The sequence below is a fragment of the Ambystoma mexicanum genome, chromosome 6q, assembly GCF_040938575.1.
Source record: "Ambystoma mexicanum isolate Mex_15411 chromosome 6q, UKY_AmexF1_1, whole genome shotgun sequence".
NCBI lineage: Eukaryota > Metazoa > Chordata > Amphibia > Caudata > Ambystomatidae > Ambystoma > Ambystoma mexicanum.
In genome coordinates this window covers 609,534,464-609,548,175 of record NC_090937.1, presented here as the reverse complement: position 1 = coordinate 609,548,175, position 13,712 = coordinate 609,534,464, and positions in this window count along the sequence as shown.

Sequence of the window (13,712 nt, the reverse complement as noted above, 5' to 3'; positions counted from 1 at the left end):
GGTAATGACAGTTCGGTCTTACCAAAGAAAGGCGTACCCGCGAGAAAAACTTTACCGTAGTCAAACACACTTAGCACATGAATTATCACAATAGAATAGGGGATAAAAATCATAGGCCATACTTTTGTCAAGACAGCTAGAATCCGAGGACACTTTCTAAAACGTAGATAAAAGTCAATAGGCCTGCGCCAGTGTCAAATGGGAAAGGGTCATGTTGTCGAGGATCACAAGGTTAGAACAGTTCACGATTCGAGATTGCCAGGAGTACTTGGATATTGTCAAAAGGGAAGCAAAAGTTATAAGAGGGAAGGAAGACAAGGGCAAGCCTTGGGTGAGGAGAAAGGGTTCACCCCAATTCCTTGAAGCTGGACACAGTACCTTATTCGTTTGAAGAAAAGCTGGTGCTACGGCAGTTGTTCCTGGTAGTCCCTGCAGACTCATGGTTCCTGGAGCTTCAATCGTGGGCACAAGAAGGAGGACGTCTGGAGCAATCTGCACTACCCAGGGATAAGGCCAGCAGCAGCGAAGCAACAGTGAATAAAAGGTGTGCTCCTTTAAAACAGGAGAGGCTCTTCAGATGGCTATCCGGACCACCATAGCTGTGTGCAGTGATTTCGACCAAGAAGAGGATCCTCTGGCTGTGGAAGGTGAGCTGGTTGATCCCAACAGGCTCAAGGGAAGAAGACTCCGGACTGGATCTTCTCTTGTCGTTGAAGGGTAGATAGCTCAGGACTGTAGCAGGGCTTCACCGGGACTCGGGAGTTGCAGCAGCCGTCTTCTTCTCCGCTTCTCTTTGGTTCTTTGCAGTTCCAGTGGCGACTCCGACTTCCAGCCCAAGAGTCCTGCCTTTTATGCCAAAATCCCCCATTCATACAGCCTGGCTGTCAATCACTCAGCAGGGGGGTTGTCCGGCCCGGACAACCACCTCAGCCAATCGACACAAAGTGTGACTTGGGTCTTCAAGGAGACCCTGTGCAGGTGGTGACTAAACCCCTCCCTCACATTCATCCCACCTAGACACCCAGATGCCAAAGGTCGGCGAACAAAGAAGGCAAACCTGGTTTGCCGCGCAAAGTAAAACACAAGAAGCATTTTAACAAAAAGAAATGGCAATAAAACCCGACCGGAGCCAAAATAAAAAGTATTTGGTCAAGCGGGTTTAAGTTTGAGGCTAATACAATAGCCTAAAACAGTACCACGTTTATATAGTATAATGGCAGTAGAAAAGTTAGGGTAGATACCAATGCCACCAGCCAAGTCTTAGTGTTGAGAGCAAAATAAAGCTCACAGAGGCACAGACAAAAAGGGGTAGGAACTAACCCTTTCCAATACTCCATGTAAGATGGGGTGTACTGGGTCTGTAGTTTAAAGTGACTAAAGTTAATGGCAACTTTACATGTTTCTGGGGGACAGTAGTCAGCCCCAGAAAAATTGAGTCAGTGGAAGTCTCAAAGACAACCCTGTGTCACTGCACTGAAGGTGCTGTGTAACAGACACAAAAAGTGGGGCTCGTGGAGTGGTGTAGCTCCAGAGCCCAAGATCACACGTACAGTAGAAATACACATGGCAAAACACATGTAAGAGTAGGGAAAAGGTTCACACTGGAAAAAATAAACACCAGAAATCCAGCAAAGCTGCTGAGGGACTCACTAGGTAAGGGAAATTAGCCATAAATGAGAATTCTCCCTAACACTGAGCCCTCCATGGGCAAAGAAAACGCCCTGCACCCCCTCTAAAATCCAAAACCCGACAACATCCCCAGTTTGCTGATATTTCACAGAATTCAAGAGAACTCAAATTGAATTCAAATAATATGCTTTTCATTGCAGCCTATTCCATTATTCAGTCCTCTCTCTCCGTTTGGGAAACCTCGTAGTCATACCTTACCAGCATTTGGAGAGTGTCATCGGCCCTGGGCTCAGTTCACACTCACAGTAAGCTTCTCACTCCGAATTATCTTTTTTTAGTTTCGTAAAATGCTAAAAACGTAGCTATGGAATTCTGCTTTTAAATCGTTTTAATTGTGTATATAGCTAAGCTGTGTTTATGTTTTTGATACGTTAACTGTACGTTTATTAATGTAATTTGTATATGTTTTCCTTGTAAAGCACTCTGGTGCGCATAGGTTTTGTTTGCCCCATATATAAATTTGAAAGAAAATAAAATGCATCCATAGACTTAAATGGGCCCATGGGATTTAATCCGCTATGGCGTCTTAGTGGGTTGAGAGAGATGTTTTTAGTAGTAGCCTGAAGGCAATGGTCTGTATATGAACCCCTTAGCAAAGAAGGCACTCCATGAAAGGGGTGACATCACACACGATTGAAGTTATATTAAGCATTGCTGGGGATTTCTCCCTCCTTCGTCCCTTTCCCCTGTGCCACCCGAGTCCCCTGACTTCGGAGCCGTGTAGCTCAAAGACGACAGCCTTGCACATGAAAGAGGAAACACTGGGCACTTTTAACTCCAGAAAAAGGCCCCAGGGCAGCCGTTGTCTGAACCGGGAGACCTAGATTCCAATTCTGGTTTTCCCAATTAATCAAATAATATGTCTATCCTGCTGTTCCCCAAGCTACCCTATGTCATACATTTTGAGTGGTTTAATAAAGGCCCAATATTACACGTCATATGACAAAGCCAGGGGAAATTAACAACTTGGCAGAAGAGCAATGCTCTTTGTACTGGGTACATGGCATGGGCGTGGCACTTTGAAAGAAGGTGCGTGGGAGTGGCTGCGACTGTGAGAGACAATAATGCAGCAGTGGAAAGTTGCATCACCCTAACCAGCCAGCCAGCCAGGTGAACATTTGTTCTGTAGGTCGCACTGCCTGAAATAGTGTGCAGACAGCTTGGAAGGGGGCGGGGTGGACTGTCACTAGTATCATGAATATAAACATACTTTTTACTGGGTTACGTTTCGAAACAAAGGGGGGAAGCCAAATGAACGGTAAAAATCGTTGCACGACTAATAGTAATAATAGCACCACCCATATGAGGGTGCATTATCAATGAGCTATAGGGTTGTGTCAATATTCATTTAATGATGGCGTGCCAATGAATGTCAACGGACCAGTGTGGGTAACTTTTTATGTGCGCGCTGTAGGTAAAGTGATATATGGACCCTGGCATGGTCCGTTTACCCTAGCATTCATGGACCCCATTTTGTTTTAGACCTCGCCTAAATCCAGCACTGGGTAGAAGACATAGCAGAGTTAAAGCCTGATAGACGCGGATTAACAATCAACAACGCGTTTGCCCATGCTAAAACACTTTTAGATTGAGTAGTAGTATAATAGAGGGAAGGACAGAGATGGTTGCACTAGCAGCACGTTTTCATTAAACCTAGCTATGCCGTGCTGCTGCTATGGGAAAGACACACGACGAACTTAAATGAATGGGTCGGTTGTCAGATTTGCAAACAAGTCTCTACTGACATTGTACACAGTAGTGAGGCAAGAATCCCGCCCAGAGCGCATGTGCTTGGTTAGGTGCCGATGGTCTATGAATTGGGCAGAGACGCGACAACAGCCCTTGCCCTCGCAGGAAAGTTCCCATTCAGCAGCACCCCAGCATCCACCCTACTAAGGTGTGTGGGTATCGGCACGAGAGGCCGCAGTGATAGTTATGGCGGTGTGATGCGGTTCCTGCAGCGGCGTCGCTTCTCTTCTACTGCTTGCTGCTTTCTCTTCCCAGCTCTATGCAAAGGCGAGCTCCAGGATGAAGGCAGTGGGAATAAAGATTACCCCTGCTAACTGCGCAGGGAGTATTAATTCTATTAAAAACTAGGAGGCGAGCATTATGCTTCAACTTCTTTATTTACTACCCTTCAGCAGTTTCAACAAACTATATCAAAATCAACAACAACAGAAATGTCCATATGACTTTCCCCTTTTAAAACTACAAATCCCAAAGTCTCTGTAGTCCTTTACTCTCCAGCTCAGTCTATGACCACTTCCTGTCCCTGAGCTCCTCCTCTCTTTTACGTGCTCTGAAAGTCCTTCCAATACAACTTTTCTCGTCCCGCCAACCGAGCGAAGACTTGCTGAACTCCAACAGATTAACTTCTCCATGGCTGAACTCTCGCCTTTTATTCATTCCCGACAACTCCTTCAATTGTTCTTTTGCTCTTCCCCTAGGGAAAACATAAATATAATATCAGGGTGGAGTCTAGTTTGTCATCATATCCTTACACATTACATAACATATGATTATTAAACAGCTGTGGGTGGGAACTAATGCTCGCCTCCTAGTTTTTAATAGAATTAATACTCCCTGCGCAGTTAGCAGGGGTAATCTTTATTCTATTACAAGACTGGAGGCGAGCATTATGCTTGTTCAAAGCTGCCCCAACACCGTACTTGCTATACTCTCAGCCAGTTTAAAATAAAACTCCCTGAAAATACGATCATTCGCCCAATCTGCTGCTGACATAATATCTTGCAATGGTACTCCTGACCTAAATGCCTTGGACGCCATGGCCCCTCTCACTGAATGTGCCCCATACTGCTGTAAGTCAATACCTGCTGCCAGCATTACTTCTCTGACCTATCTTGCAATGGTAGCTGTCTTTACCGCCTGAAAAGGCTTCCTCCGCGCTATTAGTAACTGATTCGTACTTATTGCCCTATTCTCTGCTGTCCTGACTTCATATACTTTAATACAACTTGCTACGCACCACTTAATATTATTTGGTAAATAGGGATAGTGCACAGTCGATGTGCTCGATTTAGTCCTTTGTACCACTATAAATGTCACTCCTTCTGGCCCAAATGTTCTTCTATTAATCTCGAATGCCTTAATATCCGACACTCTCTTACAGGAAACGAGATATAACAGCATTGCTAGCTTGCCCGATAACTGCTTGAGAGATAAATATCTGTTAACCGGCCAGCTCTCTAGTAATCTCAAAACTCTCATCACATTCCACAAGACTGTGTATTTAGGAGCTGGTGGCGCTTTAAACTTAGCTCCCCTAATGAGCCTGCTAACCGCCGGGTGTTCACCTGCAGGCACTCCTTCGATCGGTACGTGACCTGCGGAGATCGCTGATCTGTACACTCCTATAGTACGGAATGCTTTCCCATCTTGCAATAACTGAGCTAAGAAGTTCAGTATGGCTACTACAGGTGCAGAAATGGGATGAAAACCTCTCCCCCTGCACCAACTCGTCCACTTGGCCCAAGCCGCGTCGTAGCTCCTCCTAGTTGATGGCGCCCAGGACTCGGCAATGAGTTCTGCTGCCTGGATCGAAATGCCTGGCAGCTCCCATCGTCTCCTGATATCCTGCACGCGATGAGCGGGAGTGTCCCTCTCAGAGGATGACACTGCCCAGCTGGTACCGTGAGCAGTTGCTCGCCTTCCGGGAGGACCCTCGGCAGATCTATCAGGCGTTCTATCAACGTCTTGAGCTTTCCACAACGGCGCTACTAGTACTAGCTCCGCGCTCTCCCTCCGACATTTCGCTAGCACTCTGCTCAGCATCATGAACGGCAGAAACGCATAATGTGGCCCGCCTGCCGATTCCTGCATGAATGCGTCTGTGCCTTTTGCATCTGGGTCTAATCTCCAGCTGAAATAACTGGGTATCTGGGCGTTGAGGCGAGACGCAAACAGATCCGTGCGCAATGGACCCCATTTCTGATCCAATATCTGAAACACTGCAGGATCTAACCTCCAATCGCTGGAGTCTGTGAGGTATCGAGAGTTCCAATCTGCTACTACGTTCAGAACTCCGGGCAAATACTCTGCTGTCACTGAAGTCCCTGTCTGCAGTAGTGCTAGAAGTCCTTCGCTAACTCGGCCAGCATCCTGGACTTCGTCCCTCCTAAGTGGTTTATGTAGCGTACCGCTAAAATGTTGTACATCTTTAACAGGACGCAAGACTTCGCTCTGTCTCTTGTGAACGTCTTTATCGCGAAGGAGCCTGCTAGAAGCTCTAAGCAGTTTATGTGCAGGCTCAATTCCTCTTCGCTCCATTTTCCTCCTGTCTGCAACTCTCCACACCGGGCTCCCCATCCTAGACGACTGCCGTCTGATTCTATTATGAGGTCCGGCCGATCCCCGAATATGACACGCCCATTCCAGGCGTTCATATTCTGTAACCACCATTATAGCTCCGTGATAGACTCCTGATCTAGTGGTATCGATTGATGATATCTCAAACCTTGCTGAATGTGTCTTATCTTCAACCTCTGTTAGGCTCGATAGCGTAAGGGACCTGGAAAGATGGCTTGTATGGAGGCTGCTAGGAGGCCCACTATTTTCGCCAGCACTCTCAGAGAAATCACTTTCTTCCTTAAGCATGCTCTGATCTCTCTCTTGATATCACGTATCTTTCTTGATGGTAGCTCCAAGGTGGCTTTCCACGTATCCAGGACGAAGTCGAGGGAATCCAGCCTCTGCGCTGGTCTGGTATCTGACTTCTCTAGGTTTACTAAAAACCCCAGTGACTGTAACAGGTCTAGTACCCACTTTTTCTGATACTCTAGCGCTCTTCGATCTTCTGCCAGAAGCAACAGATTGTCTAAGTACATTATCAGCCGTATCCCTTTCTCTCGGATAGCCGCGGCTACTGGCTTCATCAATTTTGTGAATGCCCAAGGCGCTGACGCAAGCCCAAATGGCATTGTCCTGAATTGCCAGAACTGCCCTTTCCAGAGAAAAGCTAGGAACCTCCTGAAATGCTCCTGCACTGGGACCCTGAGGTAGGCATCCTTTAGGTCTAATCTGGTCAGCCAGTCTCCCTCCCTCAGGGAGTCTCTGAGCTGATGGATCCCCTCCATCTTGAAATGATGGTAAACTATCCATCCGTTCAGCTCCTTTAAATTTATTACTGGGCGCACTTTCTCTTTCCTGTGCACGAGGAACTTGTTGCTGATGAAGCTCGGAGCCCTGGTGCACCTTTCTATGGCCCTTTTTGTCACTAATATTTCTAATTCGGTATTGAGGGCTGCTTGCTCCGCTTTCGCTAGGCGCTGACGCGGGGGTACTCTGGTCTGTACTGGGGCCCGAATAAACTCTAGCTGCAGACCTCTGACGGTTTGCAAAATCCAGACATCGCTGGAAAGCGCGCGCCAGCTTTCCCAGAACATACTCGTTCTCCCTCTCACTGGAGGATATGTTACTGTTCTTACCTGGAGTATACCCCTGGCCTCGTCCGAAGCCTCTACCTCGGCGCCCTCTGGTACTGTGACCTCTGGCTGGAAAGAACGTGTCTTGCTGCTGTGTTCTCCCAGTATTGGGCTCTTTGATTTGAGGGCCTTCTACCTCCTTGTTGGCGACCGGTCGAGCGACCCCTGTAACGACCGGTCCATCAAAAACTCTCTGAGGGAAGATCTTACGGATGGATGCTAGTGTATGTGCCTACAAAGCGGCCCATCTCCTTTCCGAAAGTCTCACCAAACAAGAGTACGTGGGCTGCCTCACCAGCCTCGTAGGATGCCAGGTCACTGAGCTTCGAGTCTATCTTCAAGAGCAATCCTCTTCTCTCCAAAGCTATAGCGCAATTCGCGTTCCCTTGAAGGCAAACCGCTCTTTGCGCCCAATTTCCCAGGGCTTCGGGGTCCACTTCTTCGCCAGTGTCCTTCGCCCTTTCTGCCAAGTCCATGATCTTAGCGAGTGGACCGGCTAAGTCCAGGACCTTCTCCTGGCAACTCTTCTAAGATCTATCGATCCCTTTACGGTGGTCCTTATTGGTCTTAGATACAAAGGTGAGCATTTTGGGGTCCAATTTGGGAGCTTCTGCTACTTTCCCTGGCAAATCTGGGCGGGGCATTCCGCTCGGAGGCGTTGTCTCACTTCCTTATCTAGGGCTTTTCTGAGCCTTGCTGTCATGTATTGGGCCACTCTCGGAGAGGGCTGCCAGTCGGAAGACCTCGGATTTCTAATACTCTCCGGATCGAACATCTCGTCCTGCTCCTCCTCAAGGTGCTTTTCCTTGCAGGCTTTCTTTCCTCTGCTGGGCTTCACCCAATCTTCCTCTACTGGCTCCTTCGGCTCTTAAGGGGGCAGGTCCCCTTCCTCTGGCTCCTCTTCCGAGCCTGGGTCCTCATCTCCTTCATTTTCTTCCCCAGGAGAGGGGGTGATGAGGTCCGTCACGGCCTGACGCTGCAAATATGCTTCTTTAAGCTTCGCGAAGGCGTCGGCGACCTCCAGGGCCTTATCTTTCGCCCCATCCGTAGGGCCCTGGGGGTCTGCAGAGGTTTTTCTCTTGCGGGCCTGAATACTCCCCTTAGACCCTGATCCTGAGGGTTCAATGGGCAAACTGCGTGTCCTCTTGGTGCTTTCTTTAGGCTGATGAAGCATTGCTTCCAGCATCTCCAGCCTCTCCTGCAAGGGTCTCACCCCTTGAGCCACTGCATCTACTAGGGAATTCCCCAGCACCTCCTTGAAACTGGCGGCTAAATCCAGGGACTGTTCCTCCTCACTCCATTCAAATTCTGACATGTTTCGGGGTGCTGTGTGCCTTAAATACCTGTGTGAAGGTGTCTTGGCTGCCCACTTCCTAGTAGATGCTTCTCAGAGATCAATCTCTCTTTTGTATATATATTCCTTATTATTTTTACTATTATTATTATTATTTTTTTTTTTTCGTGGCTGCACCAGACTTTCTTAAATTTGCTGGCTTGTGGTGGCTTACAGATCTTTATTTCGTAGTGGGAGGCAGTAGCCTCGTGAGTGTATGCCTGCTGGCACTTTTTACTCCGTGAGCTGTGTAATGCTCACACACTCTCCGCCTCTTTCTCCTGAGGCTATGCTTCTCCTCCGCCTGGTAGGCGCTTACCGAGCGCGTACGGGGAGATTCTAATCTTTATAACGATGGAGTTGCTCCGTACTGAACTCGTACGAGCACTCCTTGCTGCTGCCTCGGGCCGCGTCGCGTAGGAAATGCGACGTGGAACGGCATCCAGTAAGCTCCGCCCCCACGAGGGCGGGGGCCGGAGTCCTCTGTGAAAAACCCTCTGTAAGGGTTTACGGGCTCGGCGATCGGCCCCGCCTCCACAAGGGAGGGGGTTGCCAAAGCGAGCCCGCTCTACATGGGGAAAGGGGCTCGAGGGAAATTCGCGGCCCCAAGGCACACCCCTGGAGTGCCGGGAATACGGCACGGGGCTCGGGCGGCCGGCAGAGATCCCGCTGCTTAATCAATAGCGGACAGGCCGCTCACGAATCCCGGCTCGCGAAAGCGACGGTCGCTGCGCTCTCGACACGGATCGCAGTCCTACCTAAGTTTGGTCCCTGATACGCTTATTAACTCGTGCGCTGCTTGAAGCTACGCATGCAAACAATATCCACAATCACTCACTAGCTGTGAAACTTGCCGTAGAGGCCATTAAGTTAAAACATATCTGAATCCCACACTAATGCTAACTATATACACATTAGCTCCGAGGTAAAGAAATATCACTTATCTGCTTGAAGAGCAGCAAAAGAAGAGGAGGAACTCAGGCACAGGAAGTGGTCATAGACTGAGCTGGAGAGTAAAGGACTACAGAGACTTTGGGATTTGTAGTTTTAAAAGGGGAAAGTCATATGGACATTTCTGTTGTTGTTGATTTTGATATAGTTTGTTGAAACTGCTGAAGGGTAGTAAATAAAGAAGTTGAAGCATAATGCTCGCCTCCAGTCTTGTCATAGAATCCATGCAATGCTTAATGTAACTTTAAAGTCATGAAATGCATGCGATGAAGCTGCGTGTACAAAACAAATCTTACATCAAACAATTCATTTTCCATCCACCATTTCTTCAATTCAAACCCGCAAACAAGCCAGCTTCGTCCAATCCTCCCCCTAAGCCCCCCCCCCTCAACCAATCCTGTTTTTTGAGCCAGCACTTTACATGCCAAAAGTGTAGGTTAAAATCCTAGGGGTCAGCATGGATATTCATGCATGTCTCATATCCCAGCTGTGCTTCTTCTTGCACAATTGCGCATAAAATGAACAATAACATTCGTTCAACCCATGTATATGATCAATCAATTAGAATTAGGAAATCTTTATTTCGAAAACAAAAAAGACAATCCTTGCTTCTACCGCAGAAATATCGCGATTTAGCTCTACGTAAAATAAAAACTGATTATAAAAATTGGATATGAGCATATAAAGCAAGTATGTTTCAAAAGGATGGTGAACAATGGCTTCGAGTAGCTGAGAAAAAAAATACTTCGCAAATTTGGAGATTAATTAACTCTGGCACGACATGCTCACAACTTTCATCTCAAATTAATGGAGTGCCAGAGGAATGCTGGGTTGAATATTTCACGAGCATGTATGATATACCATCAAGCAACAGCAAACAAGAGCTACCGAGATTTGAAGGTTCCCCTTTCTCTTTACAGTTTGACATAGACGATATTCTATTCTATATTAATAAGGCAAGTTCATCTAGAGCCCCAGGTCCCGACAGTCTGTCAAATTACACTCTAAAACAGAACCCGATTCTATGGGCTAAAGCTTTATATGCAATTTTTCTTTCCATTCTGGTGAAACAAAGCGTTCCTCCGTCTTGGTGTAAAGCTGTGATAGTCCCCATTTATAAAAAAGGTGATCGCACAAATCCAGCAAGCTATCGTCCAATAGCATTGCTGGACGCACCTGGGAAAATTTTTTCCAGAATTATTCTGCGGGATCTTAATTCCTGGTTAAATAATGAAAACAGACGTGACCCCTTTCAGACTGGATTTGTTGCGGGGCTAGGCACTGCCATCAACATAACCATACTTAATGCCATTAAAGCAGCCCATGCATGGAAAAAACAAGCTTTATACTTGGCATTTGTCGACTTTCGAGTCGCTTTCCATTCAGTTGATCGACAACTATTATTTGATAAAATGTCGAATTTTGGCTGCCCGTCAACACTTATTTCACTAATAAAACTGTTACATTCTGATACAACTATGCAAGTGAAATTGAATCTCGACGGGTTGCTATCTAAAACCATTCACATTAAACGCGGCCTAAAACAAGGCTGTATTCTTGCCTCTACATTATTTAATATGTTCATTCTTGACATAGGCGTAGAACTGGTGAAGGTAATTAATGATGCACCTAAACTTGGCAAGCAAACCATCGCATGGCTTCTCTATGCGGATGATTTGGTCCTTATTTCACAAACACCGAGTGGACTTCAATCACTTCTTAATCAGCTAGAATGCTTTGTTGTTAAGAATAACATGACAATTAATTTGGAAAAAACCCAAGTTATGGAACTAAGAAATAATCAACTGAAACCTCGGAAACATAATAATTGGGTTTTGTTTAATCAAAAACTATTGATAGTTGATGAATACAAATATCTCGGTGTAATGTTTAGTAACTCCATTGCAAACAAACCTGAACAAAGTAGTTTGAGTAGAAAATTGTCATCTCTGATCTCGCAGGCCAAAATACTTTTAGCCAAATTTGGCAAATTCTCTTGCTCTCATGTTCTCACATTCTATCTACAGAAAGTAATTCCCATTATGACTTATGGGGCTGAAACGTGGACACCTCAAAAACGAGAATACTGGGACAGAATTGAAGCTCAATTTTGGAAAAAAACCCTAAATTTGCCGAGTTCGACACCAAATGCTCTTTTGCGATTTGAATTGGGCACTCTCTCGATGCACATTCAAGCAGTCTGGAAAAGATGTAATCTTTTACGGAAATGTATCTTAGGAATAACTACGAACAATGTGCTAACAGCACTGGCAGACTATTTGCTATGCTCTCAACATCCATTTCCAAGGAATTGGAGAACCTCAGTGTTCAATGATCTGAGTGAAGCGAATATATCATTAGAACTGTTACTCCAGATCTCGAACAGGGCCAAATTGAAATTGTATACATTTGACTGGCAAAACACACAACAAAAATGTTTAGCATTAAAGGACTTTGACAGAGCATTATTCGGTCATAAGAAATTTCGAAAGGCGGCCGATTATCTACTGAAATGTCCCTCAGTGATGCTGAGAAATCAAATTTTAAGATTTCGATTAAATCTGTGGCCTACAAATCAAATTCTGTTGAGAAGAGGTCTAATCAAGGCAGAAGTTGCACATTGCCGATTTTGTAAACTTGTTGAGATGGAAGAGACTCTTAAACACCTATTGATTGTATGTTCTGGTTTAGAAACACAAAGAGAAACGATTATCCATAAACTCACCCAATCACACTATTTATCTCGTTCTAATGATGAGTTATGGTATGAATTGTTTGCCACATCAAAAATCTCAATAAGAATAGCCACAATGCAGTTTTTAAAAGCAATACTGCATCCAGCTGAATCTACAATTACGTACCAATGCTAAAACATCATGTTATAGTAATGCAAATTCACCAAAAATTGAACTCTACGGTGTGTGGCTTCTGATGAATTGAATTGATTAATTATTGTCACTGTAAATAGGACTATTTTATGATGATAATTTAGAATCTTTAGGACTCTTATTCTCACTGAACTGAAATTATTGTTCATCTTTGTATTTTGACAATTTGTGATGAGAATGTAAATTATGCTCATTGTAAATGGAAACAATGTATTTTAATGTATTAATTTTTTTTTAGAAAAGTTTTGTTTTGAAAGGTTAAATTAATTTGACCAACCAAAATAAATAAAAAAAAAAAAATAAAAAAAAAATATCCCAGCTGTGCTCTTAGCCTGACAGAGATTTGGGGAGGAGGGGGGCTCTGATTTCAACCCCACCCCTTATGATGCAGTGCCACATTTGCACCTTTGCACACTCTGCAAACTTGGGAATGTTCACATGATGTGTAGAATGATGATTAGACGATACAATGAGTGTATGAATGAGTTGAGGTGTGAAGGGGGGCATGCAGTGAGGGGATACTTGATGACGTGGGGAGGGCCAGTCCTGATGATGCGACGTCCAGTCCTACTGTGGTAAATGGAAATACCACCCATGAGTTTGTGCCTGCTGAGGACATGCCTCACCATCAGGTGAGGTTGGGGGCGTGTTTTGGCCTGGGTTCGTTTCCTGGGTTTGGCAGGGCAATGCGTGCTGTTTCCGAGTGTTTATGTCGGTCATACAGAACATTCTAAGCGCTAGGCAATGTTCTTCTACTCTATACACCAGGCCAGGTCAGCAGACCCAGACCCTGGAAACTCTGCCCCTTCACTGGCCGTCCACTCACACTAGGGGAGCATTTGCTCAGGTCCTTTGAGTCTTGCGACTTGACGTTGCAGCCTTTTACACTGAATATACGATGTTCGAGTCCAGCACATTTGGATCTTAAGAAAATGCACCCGATTAGAATGGCTCATATTAACAAAAGTGCTATGAAGCCCGGCAAGCAGCACCACATTAAGCAAACTATTCTCACTTATGTATGCTTTCACAATGGCCCGTGCATGCTGCTGTTGGATTTGGAGCAACGTATTTAAACAAAGACATCAATGCACGTGCATGTGTAACCCAATAATAACAGTAAAGTCGGTCTCTATAAGGTCAAAGACAGGTCCCTGGAGTGGGTGCATTAACCCACTGAGCCATAGACCCATCTGTAAATAAGCATTGGGAATGCGCAGTAAAAGAAAATTGCACCTATGGAAATAGAAAAGTCGTAAATAAAACTCATATTTATTTTTTATTTTAGTGTGCAAGAAGAAATGGGTGCCACTGAACTTGGACGATACGAGGCAAGAGCTGAAAGAGAAGCAGAGCCCCCATATCAAGTTATATTTTCAATCAGAGGGGAACGTTTTATCCCAGCCGAAC